The 6,996-nt window shown below is 38.2% G+C and overlaps 1 pseudogene across 1 annotated transcript; it reads right to left on the bottom strand.

Moving 5' to 3' along the window:
* Window positions 1-1,029: 1,029 nt before the first annotated feature.
* Window positions 1,030-1,970, bottom strand: LOC111138852 (annotated as a pseudogene). The gene has a single exon (XR_002640059.1). The product of XR_002640059.1 is annotated as a ribosome biogenesis protein NSA2 homolog pseudogene (transcript).
* Window positions 1,971-6,996: the final 5,026 nt, after the last annotated feature.

The raw sequence follows: 6,996 nt of genomic DNA, 5'->3' as shown, positions 1-6,996 counted from the left end.
AACGTGCATGGCTCCCTCACCACAGCTGTCTCATTTGATAGCCAGACAACAATTACCACCTGTGTGTGAGGCTATCCTAACCCTCTGCCAACTCATTAGCTGACTGCAGATGCATTAGGAGGCTAACCAAAACAAACACAGAGAAGCCCTGCTCTAGAGAACTACCCAGCTGAACTGTAAACTTATAAGCAATAATAAATGTTTGAGTCTTCAAGGCACCAAATTTTAGGCTGATTTATCAGGCATCAGTCACTAACTGATACAAAATATAGTAGGGTGACATTTTCTAAGACTTTACATACCATGGAAAATGTTTATATCTCTCTCTTACCGTCTACCTAACCCACATTTCAAATTCTTGACTTATGGAGTTCTTTTCTAGATACTCCTATACATTGCTTTACTATCTTCTAGCATTATACTTTGCTGATTTGTAGTCCTTTGTCTTTAGACTTCATGTCCAAATGCTTATGATATTTTTATTCATCTTTATAATGAGACATATTTCCATGATTTGGAATTTTGTCAACTTTTCTTCAAACATAATGAGTCCTTTTAATCGGTATGCTGGAAGTATTTTTTCAGTGACATCTTTTAGTATCACTTCTGTTTCAACTGTTAAATACCTACAACTTAAAATCTTTCTCTTTATTGTATGTCCTTTATAAACAGCCTTTTTCACAATATTTAACACTCTTTGATTTTAAAGTTATTCCTATTCCCATGATTGATTTTGTATCAACATTCTGCTTTTTCCAATATTGATTTTAGTCTTCTCTGAATTTTCAATTGTTGTGTGATCTTTTCTCCTCCCATCCAGTTCCATCTTCACCGCTATTGACTTGTAAGTTCATCTGATACCTTCTCTTTTTTTTGTTGTTTTTTTTAAAGACAAAAATAAAGACCATTTATTTTGATAAATGTCTATTTTAATGTTTTTCACAAAAGAATAAATGCTTCTCTTGATGACTGCAGATATGTAAGGCTATTTGGTAGTATTCAGAACCACCACAGGAATGGTTGTCTTCCTGATTGGTGTGTAGTCTTCAGTAATTATAAGGAATTACTTGTCTGGAACTGCTGTCAAACCAGCAGGACTGCATTTATGCATCCATCATTTTCAGGATTGTTGGTAACCTGGGCATATTTTCCCCAAATAACTTTGCCTCCTTGTATCACAAGGCCCAACTCGCTCACATTCACCTCAATTACAGTACCTTTGGTAATAACACCCAAAGTTGTATATAGTGGGGATGAAGGATTTTTTTTTTACACCAAGTATTGGCAGGCAAAAGGTGGCTTTCAATTCAGGATGTGTTACATGGGCCTTTTTGAAACGTAAGCCCATTGGCCTAATGAATCTTTCATATTTAGGTTGTTTTCGAGTAAAGCCATCTCCAACAAAGCAGACTTTAGTGACCATTCTCTTCCATGCTTTCTTCTTTCTCTTTCCTGTTCGAATAACTTTTAATACTTCTGTTTCTCCCTGGGCACGAACTTTAGGTAAAGGAACTTCCCATTTTCCTGCTTTCTCTTTTCGTTTTTGTTTAATCATATTAGAAAGTGCTTTAGCTCGAGACTGTCCCTCCCTGTCCAGTAGATACGCAGATACTGCTCCTTGTGGAGTCTTTTCATCATTCTTTTGTTTGGTGTTTCTCTTTTCATGCATCTTGATAGTCTTTTTCATCTGTATTTTCTCAGCATGGCGCTGTTTATGGTAGAGCTTAGCTTTCAGACCAATCATCTTTTTTGCCTTCTTTGAACGTTCATGAGCCTCTCGACCTTCTTTCTTTCTCTTTTTCTCATGGTAATCCAAACGATAGCCATAGCGCTTCCGGTGTAACTCAATATATTCATTTTGTGGCATGGTGACGGCTGCAGAGCCGTGGGGTGCAGCTGTCGGGGCGCAAAGAAGATCTCAGTTTTCGGATCTCCCAGACCCACAAGCTAACTCCACGCAAGCCGCGTCGGGAAAGATCATACCTTCTCTTTATAACTTGTTCTCTTTTTATATCTTTCTGTGCCTATTTTATAGATGCCATGCCTTTTTTTTTTTTTTAACAGATGTATTTATTTGGTTGAAAGAGTGGAAGAGAGAGAGAGCTGCTGATGGAGAGGGGCAGAAGGAGAGAGAGAGAGAATATCAAGCAGACTCCACGCTGAAGGTGAAGCACAAGGCAGAGCTCAATCCCATGACCTTGAGATCATGACCTGAGCTGAAACCAAGTGTCAGATGCTTAACTGACTGAGCCACTCAGGCACCCCAGATGCCACATCTTTATATATGTTATTGTAGATACTACTTTTTTCTAAACTTTTTTCCTAACTCAAGGGTTAATCATTTAAAGATATTTCTATTCCTCTGAGTTATAATAGTCACATAACACTACTTTTATTCTGAAATAGTTTTGCATATTGAGCAACACCCCAGCTGTCATTGAGGTCTGTTCTTGTTTTTCAGTTTACTCCTCATGAAATGAAGAAAGATACATCTAGACCCAGTGTTTGCCAATACATTGGGATTGTGATTTAGCTTTAGTACAGTTTATTACAATTGGAAGGCATATCATTATACACATTTAACTCAATTTCCAGGGCTTGGAGATATTCTTCTATTATGCCTTTCAGGATTTCGGTGAAAGCATTATTCACTTTCTATTTATGCTACTTGATTCTTTGATACTGTGAGCCATCGGAGTATTAGGGTCATTCTTATTTTTGCCCTCCCCCCCTAAAATCTTTTTATATATTGGGACTATATCTCCAGTAATACAAAGCAAAATTCTGTTGCCTCCCTATACTCAAATGCTCATCTCTTCCCTGTTGTTTTCTGGAAGTCCCAGCATTCAATTTAATGTGTAAAAACAAGTACTAATGAGGCAGGTGGACATACCTGCAACATACTCAGAAGTATAAGGACCACAATTAGAAAGGCAGACAGTGAGACAGGGATGATGATAGGTTTGGTTAAGTTCCAGATAGAAAAATAGATGTCAACAGTCACTTCAGCTCCATTTGTCTTACATAATAGAAAAATTTCCCAGAAGCTGGAAACAGATATGCCTCAGCTTACTTCTAAGGGTATTTTCAGTTCTCGGTCTTTGTGTGTGTAGTAGTGAGGTAGGGCAGAGAGGGGCATTGTAGGGAGATGGGGAGTAACTGGGCCTTTAGAGTGGGCATTGTAGAGGAAGGTAGGGACTAAGTCAAGGAATTCTTGATATATACATTTCAACCCAGAAGCTACTATCCTACCATGTTTCCTCAAAATTCAGTTTTATCATTTAGATAGGCTTGTATAAATCTGTCAAGTAATTATTGAGATTACAATTATCTAAAAACTCTTGAAGTTGACAGTTACTTGATATGTCCCAAAGAAAAATATAGGTAATTTCAACCTCAACTAGGATGAAGAGAGATTTGATATTTTATTTTTATATTAAAAGTTTTTAAAAGATTTATTTATTTATTTATTTATTTCAGAGGGCGGGGAAAGAGGACACACATGTGCAGGGGGGAAAGGCAGAGGGAGAGGCAGTGAGAATCTTTTTTTTTTTTTTTAAAGATTTTATTTATTTGTCAGAGAGAGAGAGAGAGAGAGAGCGAGCACAGGCAGACAGAATGGCAGGCAGAGGCAGAGGGAGAAGCAGGCCCCCCACAGAACAAGGAGCCCGATGCGAGACTCGATCCCAGGACGCCGGGATCATGACCTGAGCTGAAGGCAGCTGCCCAACCAACTAAGCCACCCAGGCGTCCCGGCAGTGAGAATCTTAAGCAGATTCCACACTGAGTACAGAGCCCCATATGGGGTTCAGTCTCACAACATTGAGATCACGCTTTGAGCCTGAACCAGGAGTTAGACAGGCAACTGACTGTGCCACACAGGAACACCATTAAAAAAAAAAAAAAAAAAAAAAAAAACTTTTAAAGATTTTATTTTTTAACCAATCTCTACACCCATCGTGTAGAGATTCAAACTTATAACCTCAAAATCAAGAGTCACTTGCTCCACCAACAGAGCCAGCATTTGGTATTTCAAATACACATAAATACTATGAATGTACGTTGAAGTTACTGAAATTGCTCTATGAATAATACTAGTCGCTGCTAGCAAAACATTTCTGTTTCATTTGGGCTTGCAAATCAGCAGAAACCCAAGTCTGTTAAAAATTAGTATAATAGCATAATATTTCTGAAATATTACCAGATGTATTTTTTTATTTTCAGAAATTCTTGCTCCAAACACTGAAGCGGAGGCATCTAGTGCTTCAGAAAAAAAAGATAGATACAGCCAAGAACAATGAAGGAATTGTCCAACATTGACTTTCAAAGCAAACTTTCTCAAAAAGCACAAGTAGAAACAGTACTCCTCTGTTGCCAGAATCAGTGATGAAGGAAGAGGAGCTCTCTAAATCCAACTGTGTCCCTCTAAATATGCTGAATCAGACCTGGTTGAGGCTTTTTCCCTATTGCCTAAACTAGTTGGGCTTCTGTCATGTGAGGGAAAATAATCCTAACCCATTTATTGCTTTTATTTAATGTGCTAAACACTAGCCTTAAAAGTCAAGTGTACAATATCAGAGTCTAATTGTAAGGTCCGTGAACTGAGTCCTGGGTTTGAAATTCAGAACCCCAAATTGTATATTTATTTACAACTGACTTTCAATGTAAGATTGAGCAAGCCATCATTTTGCTACTTCTAGTTTAATGGATTGAACCTAAAACACTTCTCTTTGAAGTTTTTCCTAGCCCTAGATAAGAGCACAGTCTTAATATTCCTATCAACATGATTTTTTGCGACACACTCAAAAGTTAGCATATGATGCTCTCACCTCCTTTACTCATTTGTTCATAGCATAATACGTCTCTTATTTTCCTTCTTGAAGATTTGCTCTGACCACACTGACACCAGCTGTTTTCCAGGGGTGCCCACAGAGATTGGGAATTGGATCTGTTTTTCTTGCTCTGAAAGCCCCTTCTTTGGCAGAGTACACATTGTCATTGTGTTCCATTTTAGCTTCCACGTTTGTTGAGTGGGTCTTCTACTTGGTATTTTCACTTGCATGTTAGTTTTTCATTTGTAATATTCATTCCCTTTAATTGCAAGTTTAGTCTTTTGTTCCAAGGACCTGCTTTCCCTATCATGCTCAGGGTTAAGTGTAGACCTAACTGAGTGTCAGCGAAGTGCTCTGCAAAGGAAATTTCTCAGACAGATGCATATCTGATGAAGAAAAAAACAAAAGACAGTCTTTCTCTTGGGTACTTCACAGTATAGAGAAGGAGAAAGACAAAAATCATTGATGACATCAAAGAGCAACATGGTTACAAAATAAACTTAGTATTGAAGCTTAATCCTTAAATTCTTTAGCATTCATTAATGATAGTGTTAACAGCAAAAAAGAGGACTATAACTTTGAAAAATATTCAGATCTGGTAGGGAGTTGAAATTTCTGGTTTCAAATCCCATTTCAATACTGTATCACTTAACTTCTTGGGTTCTGTTCCCTCTATAAAATGAGCAGACCAAGAAAGATGGCCTCCAGCATTCTATCTGGCTACCACATGCCACAAATCCTGATTCTCAAGGCTGTAGAAAACATTCTCCTTCTAGTAACTCCTACTAGTTACCTAACTGTAACCTGTCAATAATGTAATTTTAAATACATGGCTTTGAAGATCTCACTGCCAACTTGCCTAACTGTGTTTATTTCCTCTCAAGTTGAACTATCAGAGTGAGAATTAAAAATTGGACACATTATTGGTGATCATAGCAAATTCCTGTGAATCAGACCAATAGCCATCTGGGTCTAGAGTATGCTTGAAAACACTGCCAAGCTTAGGGAAGGGCCCTTATTCAGGCTTCTGGCTACAGGTACTGAGTCAGATTCCATCTCTGATTGAAATCCTTTGTTGGGAGGAGGCTTTGTGCTTGGAGAGCCTGTCGTTGTAGCTATGTGGTTGTGGATGTCATTTTGCTCATAGGAACATGGCCTATGAAAGACACAGGGGGAGTACTGCAGCCATGCTTTACTTCTAGTTCCCTACCATTGGTTACTCTCAATTCCTTTGTGGTGTGGATGTGTACATTTCTTAGATTTCTTCAGCATGTCTTTGGAAGACTAGAAGGCCTGCTCTTATTTGAAGAGTTCTTATTTGAACACCCCTTTCCCCCACAGATAATTAATATATGCACACTGGCGTAGAACAAAGCATCGTTCATGGAGAAGAAATACCTCATGCTTTGAGAACTCTCATTAGAAGCATCAGAATTATTCATTTGGAACCATTTTATACTAAGCCATTCTGGAACAAGTGGGAAACCCAGGATAACTGGAAAACCAAATATTTCTTATTATTTCTGAATTAGTAACAGATTTACTTAATTGTGTTAATGAATTGGCAATTTTGTCTTGCATTTTACATAGCTAAAATTTCTTGGGCACAGACATTAAGTCTGGACATGCACTAATTCACATGATTCACGTAATAAACCTCAGAGTTATGTGAAATCATTTCTCCTATTCTAGATATAAGAAAACTAATGTTAAGGGGGGCCTAGGTGGCTCAGTTAGTTAAGTGTCCAACTCTTGGTTTAGGTTCAGGACATGATCTCAAGATTAAGAGATTGAGCCCCATGGGCAACACGCTCAACAGGGAGACACCTTAACCTTTTTTCCCTCTGCCTCTCCCCTGACTCGTGTTCACTTTCTCTCTCTCTCTCTCTCAAACAAATAAACCTTTAAGAAAAAATAAAGAAAAGAAAACCAAAATTGAAAGAAGCTTGGAGAAGAACTTCCTCAAAGCTCTGCAGCTGTAACTAGTTGAACCAAGACTTAGCTTTGTGTCTGTCTGACTCTGAAAAATATTTTCCTAAGAACTATCATACACTATCCCTCCTGTTGAAATCTCTCGAGTCAGACCATAGGAGTTTCTCAACTAGCTCTTGCTCCTCTTTTCTCAGTGTCCATTAATGGTCCATCATTTTCCTACTTCTCTAGA

Source organism: Enhydra lutris, unplaced genomic scaffold (genome assembly GCF_002288905.1).
Source record: "Enhydra lutris kenyoni isolate GAN:26980312 unplaced genomic scaffold, ASM228890v2 scaffoldscaffold4, whole genome shotgun sequence".
Lineage (NCBI taxonomy): Eukaryota > Metazoa > Chordata > Mammalia > Carnivora > Mustelidae > Enhydra > Enhydra lutris.
The sequence above is the reverse complement of the archived record's forward strand: the minus strand, read 5'-3'. Positions and strand labels throughout refer to the sequence as shown.